The sequence below is a fragment of the Loxodonta africana genome, chromosome X (genome assembly GCF_030014295.1).
Source record: "Loxodonta africana isolate mLoxAfr1 chromosome X, mLoxAfr1.hap2, whole genome shotgun sequence".
Classification (NCBI taxonomy): domain Eukaryota; kingdom Metazoa; phylum Chordata; class Mammalia; order Proboscidea; family Elephantidae; genus Loxodonta; species Loxodonta africana.
In genome coordinates this window covers 82,583,248-82,606,754 of record NC_087369.1, presented here as the reverse complement: position 1 = coordinate 82,606,754, position 23,507 = coordinate 82,583,248, and positions in this window count along the sequence as shown.

The window sequence follows — 23,507 nt, the reverse complement described above, 5'->3', positions numbered from 1 at the left end:
CCAGTTGTGAGGATTTTTGTTTTCTTTATGTTGAGACGTAATCCATACTAAAGGTTGTGGTCTTTGATCTTCATTAGTAAGTGCTTCAAGTCCTCTTCACTTTCAGCAAGCAACGTTGTGTCCTCTGCATAACGCAGGTTGTTAATGAGTCTTCCTCCAATCCTGATGCCCCGTTCTTTTTCATATAGTCCACCTTCTCATATTATTTGCTCAGCATACAGATTGAATATGTATGGTGAAAGAATACAACCCTGACACACACCTTTCCTGACTTTAAACCAATCAGTATCCCCTTCTTCCATCTGAACAACTGCCTCTTGATCTATGTAAAGGTTCCTCATGAGCACAGTTAAGTGTTCTGAAATTCCCATTCTTCACAGTGTTATCCATAGTTTGTTATGACCCACACAGTCGAATGCCTTTGCATAGTCAATAATACACAGGTAAACATCCTTCTGGTATTCTCTGCTTTCAGCCAGGACCCATCGGACATCAGCAATGATATCCCTGGTTCCACATCCTCTTCTGAAACCGGCCTGAATTTCTGGCAGTTCCCTGTCGATATACTGCTGCAGCCGTTTTTGAACGATCTTCAGCAAAATTTTGCTTGCGTGTGATATTAATGATATTGTTCTATAATTTCCACATTCGGTTGGATCACCTTTCTTGTGAATAGGCATAAATATGGATCTCTTCCAGTCAATTGGCCAGGAAGCTGTCTTCCATATTTCTTGGCATAGACAAGTGAGCACATCCAGCGCTGCATCTGTTTGTTGAAACATCTCAATTGATATTCCATCAATTCCTAGAGCCTTGTTTTTCACCAGTGCCTTCAGAGCAGCTTGGACTTCTTCCTTCAGTACCATCAGTTCCTGATCATATGCCACCTCTTGAAATGGTTGAATATCAACTAATTATTTTTGGTATAATGACTCTGTGTATTCCTTCCATCTTCTTTTCATGCCTCCTGCATCGTTGAATATTTTCCCCATGGAATCCTTCGCTATTGCAAACCGAGGCTTGAATTTTTTCTTCAGTTCTTTCAGCTTGAGAAACGCCGAGTGTGTTCTTACCTTTTGGTTTTCCATCTCCAGCTCTTTGCACATGTCATTATAATACTTTGTCTTCTCAAGAGGCCCTTTGAAATCTTCTGTTCAGTTCTTTTACTTCATCGACTCTTCCTTTTGCTTTAGCTGCTTGATGCTCAAGAGCAAGTTTCAGAGTCTCCTCTAACATCCGTCTTGGTCTTTTCTTTCATTCCTGTTTTTTCAATGACCTCTTGCTTTCTTCATGGATGATGTCCTTGATGTCATTCCACAACTTGTCTGGTCTTCGGTCACTAGTGTTCAATGCGTCAAATCTATTCTTGAGATGGTCTCTAAATTCAGATGGGATATACTCAAGGTCATATTTTGGCTCTCGAGGACTTGCTCTGATTTTCTTCAGTTTCAGCTTGGACTTGTATATGAGCAATTGATGGTCTATTCCATAGTCGGCCCCTGGCCTTGTTCTGACTGATGATATTGAGCTTTTCCATCGTCTCTTTCCACAAATGTAGTCAATTTGATTTCAGTGTGTTCCGTCTGGCGAGGTCCGTGTGTATAGTCACCGTTGATGTTGGCGAAAGAAGGTATTTGCAGTGAAGAAGTAGTTGGTCTTGTAAAATTCTATCATTCGATCTCCGGCATTGTTTCTATCACCAAGGCCATATTTTCCAACTACAGATCCTTCATTGTTTCCAACTTTCGCATTCCAATCGCCAGTGATTATCAATGCATCTTGATTGGATGTTTCATCAATTTCAGTCTGCAGCAGCTGATAAAAATCTTCTATTTCTTCATCTTTGGCCCTAGTTGTTGGTGCATAAATTTGAATATAGTCGTGTTAACTGGTCTTCCTTGTAGGCCTGTGGATATTATCCTATCACTGACAGCATTGTACTTCAGGATAGATCTTGAAATGCTCTTTTTGACAATGAATGCAACACCATTCCTCTTCGAGTTGTCATTCGCAGCATAGTAGACTATATGATTGTCCAATTCAAAATGGCCAATGCCAGTCCATTTCAGCTCACTAATGCCTAGGATATTGACGTTTATGCGTTCCGTTTCATTTTTGACAATTTCCAGTTTTCCTAGATTCACACTTCGTACATTCCAGGTTCCAATTATTAATGGATGTTTGCAGCTGTTTCATCTCATTTTGCATGCCACATCAGCAAATGAAGGCCCCGAAAGCTTTACTCCATCCACATCATTAAGGTCAACTCTACTTTGAGGAGGCAGCTTTTCCCCAGTCATCTTTTGAGTGCCTTCCAACCTGGGGGGCTCATCTTCCAGCACTATATGAGACAACATTCTGCTGCTATTCATAAGGTTTTCACTGGCTAATGCTTTTCAGAAGTAGACAGCCGGGTCCTTCTTCCTACAGACTAGCAATCTGGAAACAGACCCATGCATAGCATTTCAAATCAGTGGGAAAAGAATAATTCAATAAATGGTATTAGTGATATTGGCTAACTTTTTAGGAAAATATTAAGTTAAATTTCTATATAAACCCGTCTATAAAAATAAATTATATAAAAAAGAAGACCCCAAATCAATAGCCTAACTCCACAACTTGGGGAACTAGAAGAAGGACAAACTAAGCCTAAAGCATTCAAAAGAAAGGAAATAAAAAAGGTCAGAGAAGAAATAAATGAAATAGAAAACAGAAAAACAATGGAATCAACAAAAGCAGAAGTTGGTGATCTGAAAATGTCAATAAAATTGACAAACCTTTACCTAGACTGACAAAGAAAAAGAGAGATAAGATGCAAATATCTAAAATTAGAAACAAAAATGGGAACATTACAACAGAACCAACAGAAATAAAAAAAGAGTTTAAGGAATACTCTGAAAGCTTGTACAGCAAGAAATTAGATAACTTATATGAAATGGACAAATTCTTAGAAACACATAAAACTCCCTACATTGATTCAAGAAGAAATAGAGAATCTCAACAGACCCATAACAAGTGAAACAATTGAATCAGCAATCAAAAACCTCCTAACAGAAGTGGAGCCAAGATGGCGGAATAGACAGACGCTTCCGTAGAGCCCTCTTTACAACAAAGACCTGAAAAAACAAGTGAAACGAGTATATTTGTGACAAGCTGGGAGCCCTGAGCATCAAAGACAAGCTTAGACAATGAACTGAGGGGCAGGGGAAGGACGAGACCATTCAGAAGCGGAGAGGAGTTGCCGGACCTGAATCGCGGGGAGCCCTCAGACACCGTTCCCGGAGCGGCTGCGGTGGCGGTGGGCTGGTCCTAGCGTTCAGCTGCAGTTTCCTCAGGGAGGAGAAGCCAGCCACACAGCCCACTCACACCTCCCAACCCTGAGCAGAAGGGCGCTCTCAGCAAAAGCTAAGTACTTGCGTATATTTAACTGCTCCCCCGCCAACTCCCAACCCAGCTTCAGCGGCTGAATCCCCAGGCCTGAGATAGACCCTGGTGAGCACCTGGAGCCATCCTCCCAGCCTTGGGAAGGAAAAAATTTCCAACTGGGGGGAAAAGATAATTTGCTAGCTCCATTTACTGCGGGACCTCAGGACAGAAGCAGCTCCTGTCCAGGCATAAACTGTCTGTGGACCTTGAGCACCTTTCTCTTCTGCATGGACCTGTGTGAGCCTATTTCAGAAGAATAGGCCGAAATTCCAACCATTTCAGTGGTGCAGTGGAGAGGTGGGTGTTTGACGTTTGACACTGCTTTGCCTATTAAACAAGGTCCTTACCTACCCACAACAGGGACCTAAGGACTGGTGGCTCCACTTGAGTCACCCAGTCACCTGAAACAGGGGCCCAGGGATAACTGGTACCTCCCAGTCCTTACAACAAAATCTTTGGGTGCCCATGGTCCCTCTGCGGAGCCCACCCACCAGCACGCTCCAGGGAACAGAGACGCATTTTCCTCAGAGACACCTGGGGGTCGGTTCTCAGCCCCCTGCCTTGTTCAGAGTGTGACCCCCTGCTGCAATCAGATACGGGTATATATGCCAATAACCCTGCCCCTCTAAGACTGTAGGAGAGAGCCTGTACCACATACTTGATATCAGCTACCTGGAAACCTGAGCTGAATTCATACAAGAAAACACTGGCATCCTAGACTGATATACCTGATAACAGCTCTAGCCAGCTGGGGACAGGACACCAGAGCTCCAAAGGTGAAAACAATCAACCTAACTCACTCAAGCAACCCATAGGAGTATACCAAAACAAAACAAAGCAAGCAGCTACGACACAGTAAGCAAGCATAAACTAATACAATAACTTATAGATGGCTCGGAGACAACAGTCAATACCAAGTCACATAAAGAAACAGGCCATGATCACCTCAACAGGCTCTCAAAGAATCCAGGGATCTTTTAGATGAAAGTGCATTCCTGGAATTACCAGATGCAGAATACTAAAGTTTAATATACAGAACCCTTCAAGACATCAGGAAGGAAATGAGGCAATACGCAGAACAAGCCAAGGAACACACAGATAAAGCAACTGAAGAATTCAGGAACATAATGAAAAGTTTAATAAGCTGGAAAAATCCATAGACAGCAATCAGAAATTCAGAAGATTAACAATAAAATTACAGAATTAGATAACTCAATAGAAAGAGGAACAGAAATGAGCAAGTTGAAGCTAGAATTTCTGAACTCGAAGATAAATCACTTGGCACTAATATATTTGAATAAAATCAGATAAAAGAATTTAAAAAAATGAAGAAACCTTAAGAATCATGTGGGACTCTATCAAGAGAAATAACCTACGAGTGATTGGAGTACCAGAACAGGGAGGGATAACAAAAAATATACAGAAAATTGTTGAGGATTTGTTGATAGAAAACTTACCTGATATTGTGAAAGATGAGAAGATATCTATCAAAAATGGTCATCGAACTCCACATAAGGTAGATCTTAAAAGAAAGTCACCAAGACATATAATCAAGCTTCCCAAAACCAAAGATAAAGAGACAATTATGAGAGCAGCGAGGGAAAAAAAGAAAAGTCACCTACAAGGGAGAGCCAATAAGAATAAGTTCGGACTACTCGGCAGAAACCATGCAGGCAAGAAGGCAATGGGATGACATATTTAAAAAATTGAAGGAAAAAATTGCCTGCCAAGAATCATATATCCATCAAAACTGTCTCTTAAATGTGAAGGTGAAATTAAGACATTTCCAGATAAACACAAGTTTAGTGAATTCATAAAAACCAAACCAAAACTACAAGAAATACTAAAGGGAGTTCTTTGGTTAGAAAATCAATATTATCAGGTATCAACCCAAGGCTAGAACACTGGGCAGAGCAACCAGATATCAACTCAGACAGGGAAATCCAAAAAAAAAAAAAAAAAGCCCAAAACAGGGTAAGAGCAATGTTATTATATAAAAGAAGACAACATTAAAATAATAAAGAGGGACTAAGAAATGTAATCATACACCCTCCATATGGAGAGGAAGATATGGCGACACAAAGAAATAAAAGTTAGTTATAAATTTAGAAAAATAAGGGTAAATAATAAGGTAACCACAAAGGAGACAAACTATCCTACTCATCAAAATAAAATACAAGGGAAAAATACAGACTCAGCAGAAACAAAATCAACAACAAATATGAGGAAAGAACAATATATAAATAAAATCACCTCAGTACATTAAGTCAGGTGGGAGAAAGAACCTGTCAACACACAAAAAAGACATCAAAATGATAGCACTAAATTCATACCTATCCATAATTACCCTGAATGTAAATGGACTAAATGCACCAATAAAGAGACAGAGAGTGGCAGAATGGATTAAAATACAAGATCCGTCTATATGCTGCCTACAAGAGACACACCTTAGACTGAGAGACACAAACAAACTAAAACTCAAAGGATGGAAAAAAATATATCAAGCAAACAACAATCAAAAAAAAGCAGGAGTGACAATACTAATTTCTGACAAAATAGACTTTAAAATTAAATCCATCAGAAAGGATAAGGAAGGACACTATATAATGATTAAAGGGACAATACACCAAGAAGACATAACCATATGAAATATTTATGCACCCACTGACAGGGCTGCAAGTTACATAAAACAAACTCTATCAGCTTTGGAAAGTGAGATAGAGAGATCCACAATAATAGTAGGAGACTTCAAAACACCACTTTCGGTGAAGGACAGGACATCCAGAAAGAAGCTCAATAAAGACACGGAAGATCTAAATGCCACAATCAACCAACTTGACCTCGTAGACATATACAGAACACTCCACCCAACAGAAGCCAAGTATACTTTCTTTTCTAGTGCACATGGAACATTCTCTAGAATAGATCACATATTAGGTCATAAAGCATAATGTTGAAATATTACAAAGCATCTTCTCTGACCATAAGGCCATAACAGTGGAAATCAATAACAGAAAAAGCAGGGAAAAGAAATCAAACACTTGGAAACTGAACAATACCCTGCTCAAAAAAGACTGGATTACAGAAGACGTTAAGGAGGGAATAAGAAATTCATAGAATCCAATGAGAATGAAAACATTTCTTATCAGAACCTTTGGGACACAGCAAAAGCGGTGCTCAGAGGCCAATTTATATCAATAAATGCACACATCCAAAAAGAAGAAAGGGCCAAAATCAAAGAACTATGCCTACAACTTGAACCAGTAGAAAGAGAGCAACAAACGAATCCCACAGGCACCAGAAGAAAACAAATAAAAATTAGAGCTGAACTAAATGAAATAGAAAACAGAAAAACAATTGAAAGAATTAACAAGACCAGAAGATGGTTTTTTTAAAAACTCAACAAAATTGATAAACCATTGGCCCAACTGACAAAAGAAAAACAGGAGAGGAAGCAAATAACCCGAATAAGAAATGAGATGGGCGATATTACAACAGACCCAACTGAAATTAAAAGAATCATATCAGATTACTATGAAAAACTACACTCAAACAAATTTGAGAAAACCTAGAAGAAATGGATGAATTCCTAGAAACACACTACCTACCTAAACTAACACAAACAGAGGTAGAACAACTAAATAGACCCATAACAAAAGAAGAGATTGGAAAGGTAATCAAAAAACTCCAAACAACAACAAAAAAGCCCTGGTCCAGACAACTTCACTGCAGAGTTCTACCAAACTTTCAGAGAAGAGTTAACACCACTACTACTAAAGGTATTTCAGAGCATAGAAAAGGATGGAATGCTACCAAATTCATTCTGTGAAGCCACCATATCCCTGATACCAAAACCAGGTAAAGACACCACGAGAAAAGAAAATTATAGACCTATATCCCTCATGAATGTAGATCCAAAAATCCTCAGCAAAATTCTAGCCAATAGAATTCAACAACATATCGAAAAAATAATTCACCATGACCAAGTGGGATAACAATTAATGTAATCCACCACATAAATAAAACAAAAGACAAGAATCACATGATTTTATCAATTGATGCTGAAAAGGCATTTGACAAAGTTCAACACTCATTCATGATGAAAGCTCTCAGCAAAATAGGAATAGAAGGAAAATTTCTCAAGGTAATAAAGGGCATTTATACAAAGCCATCACCTTAAACAGAGAGAGCCTGAAAACATTCCCATTGAGATCGGGAACCAGACGAGGATGCCCTTTATCGCCACTCTTATTCAACATTGTGCTGGAAACCCTAGCCAGAGCAATTAGGCTAAAGAAATAAAGCGCATCTGGATTGGCAAGGAAGAAGTAAAAGTATCTCTATTTGCACATGACATGATCTTATAACAGAAAACCCTAAGGAATCCTCCAGAAAACTACTGAAACTAATAGAAGAGTTCAGCAGAGTATGGGGATACAAGATAAACATACAAAAATCTGTTGGATTCCTCTACACCAACAAAAAGAACATCAAAGAGGAAATCACCAAATCAATGCTATTTACAGTAGCCCCCAAGAAGATAAAATACTTAGGAATAAATCTTACCAGAGATGTAAAAGACTTATACAAAGAAAACTACAGTACACTTCTGCAAGAAACCAAAAGAGACTTACATAAGTGGAAGAACATACCTTGCTCGTGGATAGGAAAACTTAACATTATAAAAATGTCTATCTACCAAAAGCGATCTATACATTTAATGCAATTCTGACCCAAATCCCAATGACATTCTTTAATGAGATGGAGAAACAAATCACTAATTTCATATGGAAGGGAAAGAGGCCCCGAATAAATAAGGCATTACTGAAAAAGAAGAACAAAGTAGGAGGCCTTACTTTACCTGATTTTAGAACCTATTATACGGCCACAGTAGTCAAAACAGCCTGGTACTGGTACAACAACAGATACATGGACCAGTGGAACAGAATTGAGAATCCAGACATAAATCCATCCACATATGAGCAGCTGATATTTGACAAAGGCCCCAAAACAGTTAAATGGGGGAAAAGACAGTGTTTTTAACAAATGGTGCTGGCATACCTGGATATCTATCTGCAAAAAAATGAAACAAGACCCATACGTCCCTCCATGCACAAAAACTAACTCAAAATGAATCAGAGACCTAAATATAAAATGTAAAACGATAAAGGTCATGGAAGAAAAAATAGGGACAACGTTAGGAGCCCTAATACATGGCATAAACAGTATACCCAAAAACCCAGTACCGTCGAGTTGATTCCGACTCATAGCGACCCTATAGGACAGACTAGAACTGCCCCATAGAGTTTCCAAGGATAAAAGAACGTAGAAGAAAAACTAGATAACTGGGAGCTCCGAAAAATCAAACACTTATGCTCATCTAAAGACTTCACCAAAAGAGTAAAAAGACTACCTACAGCCTGGGAAAAAGTTTTTAGCTATGACATTTCTGATCAGCACCTGTTATCTAAATCTACATGATACTGCAAAAGCTCAAATACAAAAAGACAAATAACCCACTTAAAAAATGGGCAAAACATGTGAATAGACACTTTGCTAAAGGAGACATTCAGGTAGCCAACAAATATATGAGGAAATGTTCACGATCATTAGCCATTAGAGAAATGCACATCAAAACTACAATGAGATTTCATCACTCCAACAAGGCTGGCATTAACCCAAAAAACACAAAATAATAAATGGTGGATAGGCTATGCAGAGACTGGAACACTTCTACACTGCTGGTGGGAATGTCAAATGGTACAACCACTTTGGAAATCGATTTGGCGCTTCCTTAAAAAGGTAGAAATAGAACTACCATACGATCCAGCAATCCCACTCCTTGGAATATATCCTAGAGAAATAAGAGCCTTTACACGAACAGATATATGCACACCCATGTTTATTGCAACAATGGCAAAAACATGGAAGCAACCAAGATGTCCATCAATGGATGAATGGATAAATAAATTATGGTATATCCACACAATGGAATACTACGCATCAATAAGAACAGTGAGGAATCTGTGAAACATTTCATAACATAGAGGAACCTGGAAGGCATTATGCTGAGTGAAATTATTCAGTTGCAAAAGGACAAATATTGTACAAGACCACTATTATAAGAACTTGAGAAATAGTTTAAACTGAGAAGAAAACATTCTTTTGTGGTTACGAGAGGAGGGAGGGAGGGTGGGAGAGGCGCACTCACTAATTAGTTAGTTGATAAGAACTACTTTAGGTGAAGGGAAAGACAGCACACAGTACAGGGGAGGTCAGCACAACTGGACTAAACCAAAAGCAAAGACGTTTCCTGAATAAACTGAAAGCTTCAAAGTCCAGTGTAGCAGGGGCAGGGGTCTGGGGACCATGGTTTCAGGGGACATCTAAGTCAATTGGCATAATAAAATCTATTAAGAAAACATTCTGCATCCCACTTTGAAGAGTGGTGTCTGGGGTCTTAAACACTAGCAAGCAGCCATCTAAGATGCATCAATTGGTCTCAACCCAAGTGGATCAAAGGAGAATGAAGAACACCAAGGACACAAGGTGATTACGAGTCCAAGAGACAGAAAGGGCCACATGAACCAGAGACTGCATCATCCTGAGACCAGAAGAACTAGATGGTGCCCAGCTACAACTGATGACTGCCCTGACAGGGAGCACAACAGAGAACCCCTGAGGGAGCAGGAGAGCAGTGGGATGCAGACCCCAAATTCTCATAAGACCAGACTTAATGGTCTGACTGAGACTAGAAGGACCCCAGTGTTCATGGCCCCCAGACCTTCTGTTGCCCCAGGACAGGAACCATTCCCGAAGCCAACCCTTCAGACATGGATTGGACTGGACAATGGGTTGGAGAGGGATGCTGGTGAGGAGTGAGGTTCTTGGATCAGGTGGACACGAGACTATGTTGGCATCTCCTGTCTGGAGGGGAGATGAGAGGGTAGAGGGGGTTAGAAGCTGGTGAAAAGGACACGAAAAGAGAGAGTGGAGGGAGAGAGTGGGCTGTAATTGGGAGTGTGCAGTAAGGTGTATATGGGTTTTTGTGTGAGAGACTGACTTGATTTGTAAACTTTCACTTAAAGCACAATAAAAATTATTAAAAAAAAAAAACTCCCAACATAGAAAGTCTAAGACCAGATGGATTCACTGGTGAAATTCTACTACACATTTATAGAAAAAATGACTCAACCCAACTTAAACATTTTGAAAAATTAGAAACTTATTGAGGTGGGCATTATTATGATATCAAAGCCAGACAAAAGAAAACTACAGAACAATATCCTTTATAAATATAAATATTTTATTGAGTATATTTTCAGATATATGTATATGTGTGTGCGTTGTTGTTAGATGCCATTGAGTGGACTCCAAATCATAGCAACCCTATGTGTAACAGAATGAAACACTGCCCAGTCCTGAGCAATCCTCACAATCATTGCTATGTTTGAGGCCATTATTGCAGCCACTGCGTCAATCCATCTTTTTGAGAGTCTTCCTCTTTTTCACTGACAATCTACCATACCAAGCATGATGTTCTTTTCCAGGGACTGGCCCCTCCTGATAATATGTCCAAAGTATGTGAGACAAAGTCTGGTCATCCTTACTTCCAAGGAGCACTGTGGCTGTACTTCTTCCAAGACAGACTTGTTCGTTCTTCCGGTAGTCCATGGTATATTCAATATTCTTAACCAACACCATAATTCAAAGCATCAATTCTTCTTCAGTCTTTCTTATTTATTATCCAGCTTTCACAACATATAAGGCAGTTGAAAATATCATGGCTTGGGTCAGTTGCACCTCAGTCCTCAAAGTGACATCTTTGCTTTCCAGCACTTTAAAAAGGTCTTCTGGAGCAGATTTGCCCCATGCAATGCATCTTTTGATTTCTTGAGTATTGCTTCCATGGGAATTGATTGTGGATCAAAGTAAAATGAAATCCTTGGCAACTTCAATATTTCTCCATTTATCGTGATGTTGCTTATTGGTCCAGTTGTGAAGATTTTTGTTTTCATTATGTTAAGGTGCAATCCATACTGAAGGCTGTGGTCTTTGAATCTTCATCAGTAAGTGCTTCAAGTCCTCTTCACTTTTAGCAAGCAAAGTTGCAACACCTGCATACCACAGGTTGTTAATAAGTCTTCCACCAATCCTGATGTCACATTCTTCTTCATGTAGTCCAGCTTCTCAGATTATCTGCTCAGCACACAGACTGAATAAGTATGGTAAAAGGATACGGCCTTGACGCACACCTTTCCTGATTTTAAACCACGCAGTATTCCCTTGTTCTGTTCCAAGGACTGCCTCTTGGTCTATGTACAGGTCCCTCATGAGCACAATTAAATGTTCTGGAATTCCCATTCTTGGCAATGTTATCCATTGTTAGGATCCACACAGTCAAATGCTTTTGCAAGTCAATAAAACACAGATAAGCATCTTTCTCATATTCTCTGCTTTCAGCCAAGGTCCATCTAACATCAGGATGATACTCCTCATTCCGTGTCCTCTTCTGAATCTGGCTTGAATTCCTGGTGTATATGTGTGTGTGTGTGTGTGTATGTGTGTGTGGATCTGCAAATATACACAATAAAATATAAGCAAATCAAATCCAAAAGTATTATACACCATGATCAAGTTGGATACATTCCAGAAATGCAACGGTAGTTCAACATTACAAAATGAATTGATGTAATACACCACATTAATAGAACAAAGAAAAAGAGCAACAAGATTATCTCAATCAATGCAGAGGAGGCATTTGACTAAATTCAACACCTTTTCGTGGTAAAAACACTCAACAAGCTAAGAATAGTCCTCAATCTGATAAAACCAAATAAAAAAATCCATTGCCATTGAGTCGATTCCAATTCATAATGATGCTATCTGATAAAGGGCATTGGAAAAAAAAAACACAGCTAACATCACACTCACAAAAGACTAAGAACTTTCCCATTAAAATCAGGAACAAAACAATGATGCCCACTCTCACCACTGCTGTTAATCGATGTACTCAAAGTCCTACCAAAATAATTAGATAACGAAAAAACCAAAAGAATCCAAATCAAGAAGGAGGAAATAAAATTGTCCCTTTTCGAAGGTGACATGATCTTATACAAAGAAAACCTCCAAAATTTGACAAAAAAGATATTAGAATTAATAAATGAATTTAGCAATGTGGCATGTTACATGGCCAACACACAAAAATTGGTCAAGTTTCTATACATCAGCAATGAGCAACCAGAAAAGGAAATTAAGGGGAAAATACCATTTACAATAGTATCTAGAAGAATAAACTATCTAGGAACAAATTTAACCAAGAAGGTAAAAGACTCATACACTGAAAATTATAAAATATTACTAAAAGAAATTAACCAAACAACCCCCCCTTGCTGTCCAGTTGATCACAACTCATAGCTACCCTTAAGACAGAGTAGAACTGCTCCGTAGGGTTTCCAAAGAGCAGCTGGTAGATTCCAACTGTCGACCTTTTGGTTACGTAATATATGGAATATCATTCCACGTTTGTGGGTTGGAAAGCTTAAAATAGTGAAGGTTTAATATAGTGAGATCTTGTACTAAAAAGAATCAGTCAATATTTAACCATTTCAGGAGGCAGCATATGATCAAGAGCACACGGTATTGAAGCAAGAAGTATAAGCTGTGTACTGAAGGCACTGGGGAAAAACAAGACCACAGGTACTGATGGAATACCAATTGAGATGTCTCCACAAACAGCTGCAACACTGAAATTTGGAAGACAGCTACCTGGTCAACCAATTAAAACAGATCCATATTTGTGCCCACTCCAAACAAAGGTGATCAAACAGAAAGCAGAAATTATCAAGCAATATCGTTAATATCACATTCAAGTAAAATTTTGCTGAAGATAACTCAAAAACGGTCATAGCATTACATCGACAGGGAACCACCAGAAATTAAAACCAGGTTCAGAATAGGACTTGAAATGAGGGATATCATTGCTGATGTCAGATGAATTCTGGCTGAAATCAGAGAATGCCAAAAAGATACTTACCCGTGTTCTATTGACTATGCAAAGGTATTGAACTGTGTGGATCATAACAAATTATGGATAACATTGCAAGGAATGAGAATTCCAGAACACTTAATTGTGCTCATGCAGAACCTATACATAGATGAAGAGGCGGTCTTTCAAACAGAACAAGGGAATACTGCATGGTTTAAAGTCAGGAAAGGTGTGTATCAGGGTTGTATCCTTTCATCATACTTAGTCAATCTGTATGCTGAGCAAATAATCCAAGAAGCTGGACTGTATGAAAAGAACACAACACCAGGATTGGAGGAAGTCTCATTAACAACCTACAATATGCAGATGACACAACCTTGCTTGCTGAAAGCAAAGCACTTGAAGCACTTACTGATGATCAAAGACCACAGCCTTCAGTACGGATTGCACCTCAACATAAAGAAAACAAAAATCCTCACAACTGAAACAATAAACAACATCTTAAAAAATGGAGAAAATATTGAAGTTGTCAAGGATTTCATTTTACTTGAATCTATAATCAACACCCATGCAAGCAGCAGTCAAGAAATCAAAGGATGTATTGCATTAGGCACATCTGCTGCAAAAGACCTCTTTAAAAGTTAAAAAGCCAAGATGTCACTCTGAGAACTAAGATGCACCTGACCCAAGCCATAGTATTTTCAATTGCCTCATATAAATGTGAAAGCTGAACAACGAATAAGGAAGACTGAAGAAGAATTGACATCTTTGAATTATGGTGTTGGTGAAGAATACTGAATATGCCATGGACTGCCAGAAGAACAATAAGTTTCTCTTGGAAGAAGTACAGCCAGAATGTTCCTTAGAAGTGAGGATGGTGAGGCTTTGTCTCAAGTACTTTGGACACGAGATGGATTGACACGGTGGCTGCAACAACGGGCTCAAACATAGGAACAATTGTGAAGATGGTGATGTAATGGGCAGTGTTTCATTCTGTTGTACATAGGGCTGCTATAAGTCAGAACCGACGCAGTGGCACCTAACAACAACAACAAAATGATGAAAATGTCAATATTACCCAAAGCAATCTATAAATTCAATGCAATCCTCATCAAAATGCCAGCAACTTCTTGGCAGAAATGGAAATTGTATGGTAATACTATGTTTAACTTTTTGAGGAGTTGCCAAACTGTTTCCCACAGTAACTGTACCATTTTACAATCTCACAAGCAATGGATGAGAGTTTCAATTTCTCCAAAACCTCAACAACACCTGCTATTTCTCTCATAGTTAACATTCTACAATCCTCCCAGGACACCCCATAGCTCAAGCATCTGAAACCAACAGGACAGCGCTCCCTGGGGATCAGTATGGGTCTGTACGCTCCCCCTTACACTTGGTGCTGTAGACTGCTGACTGAGGCTGCTGTGTGCTAGGTAGCAGGCATCTTGAGTGGAGGCTGCATCCACACCCAACCTACTACAGGGTGGGCCCTGATAACAACAAGACAGAGCTTCCTGAGGGTCCATTCGGTAGTGACAACCCCTCCCCCAACTGGGAAATGTTGGCTGCTGGACTGACACGAACTCCTACAGAAGGTTCCATAGGGTGGAGTCAGAAGGTGGGTCACCTAAGTGCAGACTGTTCCCCCAATCACCTCTGTAAACAACAAGAGAGATCTTTCAGAGGTCCTTCTGGGGAGTGTCAGCCCCTCCTCCTCCTGAAATAGAGGATTGTCTGCCTATGTTTCCCCTGAATGCCAGCTCAGGTATAAGGAACTCTGTCTTAGGCTGGGTTCTCTAGAGAAGCAAAACCAGTGAAACATATATATATATATATATATATATATATATATATACATATAGAGAGAGAGATAGATTTATATCAAGGAAATAGCTCACATGGTTGTACAGGCTGGAAAGTCCCAAGTCCATGGGTCAGGTTGGAGACTTCTCCTGACTCATATAGTTGCAGGGGCTGATAAACCCAAGATTGGCAGGTAAATTAGCAGACTGCTGGTTCACAGGCTGTAGATGCTGACATATCACAAGACTGGGAGGTAAGCAGGCAGACTGCTAGTTCACAGACTGCAGAAGCTGATGAATCCCAAGATTGGCAGGTAAGCTGCTGGCTCAAGTCCCAAGAACCAGCGGTCAAATGAACAGGAGCCAGATGCAGGATCCAGAGCAAGCAAAAGCCTGTGAGCTTTGCCAGAAAGTCCACATATATTGGATGAAGGGCACACCCCCAAGGAAACTGCCTTTCAAATGATTTGCTGCTCACAGATCTCATCATGCAGGTGATTACATTATATCAGGTCTTATTAGGAAGATGATTACATCATTACATAACTGCCAAAGTACATCAGAACTGCCAAATCACTGAGAATCATGGTTCAGTCAAGTTGACACACAACCTTAACTATCACAGTCCTCCCCTTGTCAATTTGGTACCTGTAAACATCTCCTTAAACCATGCAAAATCTCTGAATACAGACAATTATAAAGTCATACTTGCACTGAACATGGCGCAACTAACAGGGATACAACAAAAAATACACCACCCTCTTTTACATCTTATATTTTATAAGTGATAAAAACAAAAATATTTGATGCACACGTACAAGAAAGAAATACTCATACCAATTACAGCCCTCATTTCTGCAACTGGTCACGTGGTTGTAACTGGTATTTAGAACTACCTTCTTCCACCACCCATTCTGTATTCCCTTTACCCTTAGCAAGCACCTCAGCTGGTCATGGTTCTTTGCCTGGTGGGGTGATCCAAACCTTCTTTCCTAAAGGGTCTGGGCCATTGGTAGTCATGTTGAAATTTAGTTTCTGTAGTTTTCCATTGATTTTAATCATAGGGTATGGTTGTACTAAGAAATGCCTTAAGGGATCTCCTGGATTCCAGACATACTCTTTTTTACCTCCATTAAGTAATATCAATTCAATTTCCTCTTGGTAATCAGTATAAATCAGACCAGCCAATACGGTGATTCCCTTCTTTACCTGTTGATTCAGGTGCATAAGGAAACCTAAGTGGCCAGGTGGCATTCTTAACTTCCAGTTCAGTGGAATCGGTGATGTGTTTCCACATGGAGAGCATTCCTCTCTTTGGAACTAAGACTTCTAGATCCACAGAGCATAGGGTCGCAGGGACAGGAAGCCAAAATTTTGCAATTGGTTCACTAGGGATAATAGTGAGTGGTGTCACTTCCATTTCCACCCCTTGATTCCTGGAACCATGAATCCTTGCTATGGGAGAAACAGCATCATATATTGGATGCTTGTTTAGAGCATATACAGTGTCCTGGAGAACATTGTCCCAACCCTGTAAGGTATTGCCACCTAGCTGGCATCATAATTGTGTCTTTAGAAGGCCATTCCATTGTTCCATCTAGCCAGCTGTTTCAGGACGATGGGGAACATGGTAAGACCAGGGAATTCCATGAGCATGGGCCCATTGCTGCGCCTCATTGCTGTGAAATGAGTCCTTTGATCCGAGGCAATGCTGTCCAGGAAACCATGACAGCAGATAAGGCATTCTATAAGTTCATGAATGGTAGTTTTGGCAGAAGCATGGAGGTCTTGGAAGGCAAATTTGTATCCAGAGTATCTGTTCCAGTACTAACAAAATGCTGCCCTTTCTATGATGGAAGCAGTCCAATGAAATCAACCTGCCACAAGGTTTTTGGCTGATAAACCTCAAGGTATCTGCTATATTGGGGACACAGTGTTGGTCTCTGCTGCTGGCACATTGGGCATTCAGCAGTGGCTGTAGCCAAGTCAGCCTTGGTGAGTGGAAGTCTCTGTTACTGAGCCCATGCATAACTTCCATACCTGCCACGACGGCCACTTTATTCGTGAGCCCATTAGGCAAGGACAGCAGTGGCTGGGGAAAGAGAACAACTGATTTCCACAGAAAGCATCATCCTATCCACTTGATTGTTAAAATCTTCCTCTGCCAAGGTCACCCTTTGGTGAGCATTCATATGAGACACAAATATCTTCACATCTTTGGCCCATTCAGAGAGGTCTATCCACCTACCTCTTCCCCATACCTCATTGTCTCCAATTTTCCAATCATGTTTTTTCCAAGTCCCTGGCCATCCAGCCAAACCATTGGCCACAGCCCATGAATGAATCAGTATACAACTGTACATCTGGCCACTTCTCCTTCTAAGCAAAGTGAACAGCCAGGTGCACTGCTCAAAGTTCTGCCCATTGGCAGGATTTGCTTTCACCATTGTACTTCAGGGAGGTACCACAAGGGAGCTGTAGTGCTGCCACTGTCCACTTTTGAGTGGTGCCTGCATATTGTGCAGAACCATCTGTAAACCAGGCATGAGTTTTCTCTTCCTCAGTCAACTGATCATAAGGAACTCTCCATGAGATCATAAGCATAAACTGGAAGATGGAAAGTAATGTGACAGAAGTGGAGACCATGGGCATTTGGACAATCTTCTCATGTGACTTACATGTGCCTTCGGGTCTGCTCGGAACTGATCTTTTAATTACAGTGATTGTAATTGGACTAAATGCTCCAATAAAAAGGCAGGGACTGGCAGAATAGATTTTTTAAAAATATGCTGTTTACAAGAGACATGCCATAAACCCAACCATATATCAACCCAGATACAGAAATCACAGAAAAAAAATCAAAGCTAAAACACTCAAAAGAGGGAAACAGACATCATTATGTAAAAGATGACAACACTAAAACAAAAAAGAGGGACTAAAAAATGTAGTCATAGATCTTTCATATGGAGGGGAAGTCAAGGCGATATAAAGAAATAAAAGATTGGTTTAAACATAGAAAAATAGGGGTAAATACTAAGGTAACCACAAAAGAAACAAACAATCCTACACATCAAAATAAAAAACAAGAAAAACATAAAAACTCAGCAAATACAAAATCAACAACAATGAAAAAGAGGAAAAGACAATATATAAAGAAAAACAACTCAGCACAGAAAATTAAGTGGAACAAAGAAACTGTCAACAACACACAAAAAAAGGCATCCAAATAACACCACTAAACCCATACTTATCAATAATAACACTGCATGTAAATGGACTCAATGCACCAATAAAAAGAGTGGCAGAATGGATTAAAAAACACAATCCATCTATATGCTGCCTACAAGAGACATGCCTTAGACATAAGGACACAAACTAAAACTCAAAGGAAGGGAAAAAAAATCAAACAAACAACGATCAAAAAAGAGCAGTAGTGGCAATATTAATTTCTGACAAAACAGACTTTAAAGTAAAATCAACAACAAAGGATAAGGAAGGACACTATATAATGATTACAGGGTCAATACACAAGGAGAACATAACCATAATAAATATTTACACACTCAATGACAGGGCTCCAAAATAAATAAACTCTAACAGCGTTGAAAAGAAGGATAGCTCCACAATAATAGTAGGAGACCAACATACCACTTTGATGAAGGACAGAACATCCAGAAAGAAGCTCAGTAAAGACGTGGGAGGTCTAAATGCCACAATTAATCAACTTGACCTCATAAACCTATACAGAACACTCCACCCAACAGCAGCCAAGTATACTTTCTTTTCTAGTCCACATGGAGCATTCTCCAGAAAAGATCACGTATGAGGCCATAAAGCAAGCCTTAACAGAATCTAAAACACTGAAATATTACAAAGCATCTTTTCCAACCATAAAGCCATGAGAGTAGAAATCAATAACAGAAAAAAACAAAGGAAAAAATCAAACACCTAGAAACTGAAAAACCCCTTGCTCAAAAATATTGGGTTATAGAAGAAATTAAGGATGGAATAAAGAAATTCATAGAATCAAATGAGAATGAAAACACATCCTACCAGATGCTTTGGGACACAGCAAAGGCAGTGCTCGGCAGTCAGTTTATAGCAGTAAACGCACACATTCAAAAAGAAGAAAGTACCAAAATCAAAGAATTAACCCTACAACTTGAAAAAAATAGAAAGAGAACAGCAAAAGAAGCTCTCGGACACCAGAAGAAAGCAAATAATAAAAATTAGAGCACAATTAAGTGAAATACAGAATAGAAAAACAATCAAAAGAGTTAACAAGACCAAAAGCCAGCTCTCTGAAAAGATCAATAAAATCGGTAAACCACTGGCCAAACTGACAAAAGAAAAACAGGACAGGAAGCAAATAACCCAAATAGGAAATGAGATGGGTGAAATCATAACAGATCCAACTGAAATTAAAAGAATCATAATAGAATACTATGAAAAATTGTAGTCTAATACATTTGAAAACCTAGAGGAAATGGACAAATTTCTAGAAACACACTACCTACCTAAACTAACACAAACAGAGGTAGAACAACTAAATAAACTTATAACAAAGGAAGAGATTGAAAACGTAATTTAAAAACTCCCAATAAAAACAGCCCTGGCCCTGACAACTTCACTGGAGAGTTCTACCAAACTCTCAGAGAAGAGTTAACACCACTACTACTAAAGGTATTTCAGAGCATAGAAAAGGACGGAATACTCCAAAACTCATTCTATGAAGCCAGCATATCCCTGATACCAAAACCATGTCAAGATACCACACAAAAAAAGAAAATTACAGACCAATATCCCTCATGAACATAGACACATAAATCCTCAACAAAATTCTAGCCAATAGAATTCAATAACATATTGAAAAAAATAATTCACCATTACCAAGTGGGATTCACACCAGGTATACAGGGATGGTTCAACATTAGAAAGAAATCAGTGTAATCAATCACATAAATAAAACAAAGACAAGAACAACATGACCTTATTGACTCATGCAGAAAAGGCATTTGACAAAATCTAACACTCATTCATGATAAAAAAAAAAACTCTCAGCAAAATAGGAATAGAAGTGAAATTCCTCAACATAATAAAGGGCATTTATACAAAGCCAACAGCCAGCATCATTCTAAATGGAGAGAGGCAGAAAGCACTCCCCTTGAGAATGGGAACCAGACAAAGATGCCCTTTATCACCACTCTTATTCGACATTGTGCTGGAGGTCCTAGCCAGAGCAATTAGGCTACAAAAAGAAATAAAGTGCATCCAAATTGGTGAGGAAGAAGTAAAAGTATCTCTATTTGCAGATGACATGATCTTATACACAGAAGACCCTAAAGAATCCACAAGAAAACTACTAGAACAAATGGAAGCATTCAGCAAATTGTCAGGATACAAGAAAAACATACAAAAATCAGTTGGATTTCTCTACACCAACAAAAAGAATGTTAAAAAGGAAATCAAATCAATACCATTTATAATAGCCCCCCAAAAGATAAAATACTTAGGAATAAATCTAAGCAGAGACGTAAAAGACCTATACAAAGAAAACTACAAGACACTACTGGAAGAAACCAAAAGAGACCTACATAAGTGGAAAAACATTTCTTGCTCATGAATAGGAAGAGTCAACATTGTGAAAATGTCTATTCTACCCAAAGCGATCTATAGATACAATGCAATCCCGATCCAAATCCCAATGGCATTTTTTAAAGAGATGGAGAAACAAATCAACAACTTCATATGGAAAGGCAAGAGACCCTGGATAAGTAAAGCATTACTGAAAAAGAACAAAGTGAGAGGCCTCACATTACTTGATTTTTTAACCTATTATACCACCACAGTAGTCAAAACAGCCTGGTATTGGTACAACAGATACATAGACCAATGGAACAGAATTGAGAATCAACATAAATTCATCCACCTACAAGCAGCTGCTATTTGACAAAGGCCCAAAGTCCATTAAATGGGGAAAAGACAGTCTCTTTAATAAATGGTTCTGGCATAACTGGATATCCATCTGCAAAAAAATTAAACAAGATCCATACCTCACACTATGCACAGAAACTAACTCAAAATGGATCAAAGACCTAAATATAAAATCTAAAACAATAAAGATCACGGAAGAAGAAAAAAAAAGGGACAATGCTAGGAGCCCTAATTCGTGGAATAAACAGTATACAAAACGTTACTAACAATGCCCAAACACCAGAAGAGAAACAAGGTAACTGGGAGTTCCTAAAAATCGAACACTTATGCTCATCCAAAGCCTTCACCAAAAGAGTGAAAAGACAACCTACGGCCTGGGAAAAAATTTTTGGCTATGGCATATCTGATCAGCATCTAATCTCTAAAATCTACGTGATACTGCAAAACCTCAACTACAAAAAGACAAATAACCCAATTAAAAATGGGCAAAGGATATGAACAGGCACTTCACCAAAGAAGACATTCAAGTGGCTAACAGATACATGAGGAAATGCTCATGATCATTTGCCATTACAGAAATGCAAATCAAAACTACAATGAGATACCATCTCACCCCAACAAGGCTGGAATTAATCCAAAAAACACAAAATAGTAAATGTTGGAGAGGTTGTGGAGACACTGGAAAACTTTTACACTGCTGGTGGGAATGTAAAATGGTACAGCCACTTCGGAAATCGTTTTGGTGCTTCCTTAAAATCGTTTTGGTGCTTCCTTAAAAAGCTAGAAGTAGAAGTACCATACGATCCAGCAATCCCACTCCTCGGAATATATCCTAGAGAAATAAGAGCCCTCACACGAGTAGATATATGCACACCCATGTTCATTGCAGCACTGTTTATACTAACAAAAATATGGAAACAACCAACATGTCCATCAACGGTTGAATGGATAAACAAATTATAGTATATTCACACAATCAATACTAAGCAACGATAAAGAACAATGGTGAACCCGTTAAATATCTGATAACATGGAGGAATCTGGCAGGCATTATGCTGAGTGAAATTAGTGGCAAAAGAACTCAAGAAAATGTTTAAACAAAGAAGAAAACATTCTTTGATGGGTACGAGGGTGGGGAGGGAGGGAGAGGGTATTCATCAATTAAATAGTAGACAAGAATTATTTTAGGTTAAGAGAAGGACAGAACACAATACAGGGGAAGTTGGCACAACTGGGCTATTCCAAAAACTAAGAAGTTTCCTGAATACAACCAAACACTTCAAGGGACAGAGTAGCAGTGGCGGGGGTCTGGGGACCATGGTTTCAGAGCACATCTAGGTCAATTGGCAAAACAAAGTTTATTAAAAAACATTCTGAATCTCACTTTGGTGAGTGGCGTCTGGGGTCTTAAAAGCTAGCAAGCGGCCATCTAAGATGCATCAATTGGTCTCAAACCACCTGGAGCAGAGGAGAATGAAGAACACCAAAGACACAAGGGAAATATGAGCCTGAGAGTAAGGGCCACATATAACAGAGATTCCATCAGCCTGAGCCCAGAAGAACTAGATGGTATCTGGCTAGATGGTCCCCAGCTACCACCAGTGACTGCCCTGACAGGGAACACAAGAGAGAATCCGTGATGGAGCAGCAGAAAAGTGGGAGGCAGACCTCAAATTCTAGTAAAAAGACCACACTTAATGATCTTCCTGAGCCTGGAGGGACCCCAGAGGTCATGGCCACTGGACTCTCTGTTAGCCCAAAACTAAAACCATTCCTGAAGCCAACTCTTCAGACAAAGATTAGACCAAACTGTAAGACATAAAATGATACTGGTGAGGAATGTGCTTCTTAGCTCAAGTAGACACCTGAGACTAAGTGGGCAGCTCCTGTCTGCAGGTGATATGAGAAGGCAGAGGGGGACAGGAGCTGGTTGAATAGACAAGGGAAATACAGGGTGGAAAGAAGGAGTGTGCTGTCACATTGTAGGGAGAGCAACTAGGGTCACATAACAAGGTGTGTATAAGGTTTTGTATGAGAAACTGACTTGAATTGTAAACTTTCTCTTATAGCACAATAAAAAAAATCGGTTGGCACCATGACCTCATCTACTCTGAGACAAGGAGAACCAGATGGTGCCTGTGTACCACTACCAACCACTATAATCAGGGTCACAATAGATGGACCCTGATAGAATGGGAGAAAAAATATGGAACAGAAACTCGAATTACTTTAAAACAAAAATGAGAATATAAGAGGGCAATGAACCTAGATTAATGGAAATGGTACAACTAGAATGGATAATGAGAATGTTCATGCACTGTGAAGAATGCAACCAATGTCACCGAACAACTTGT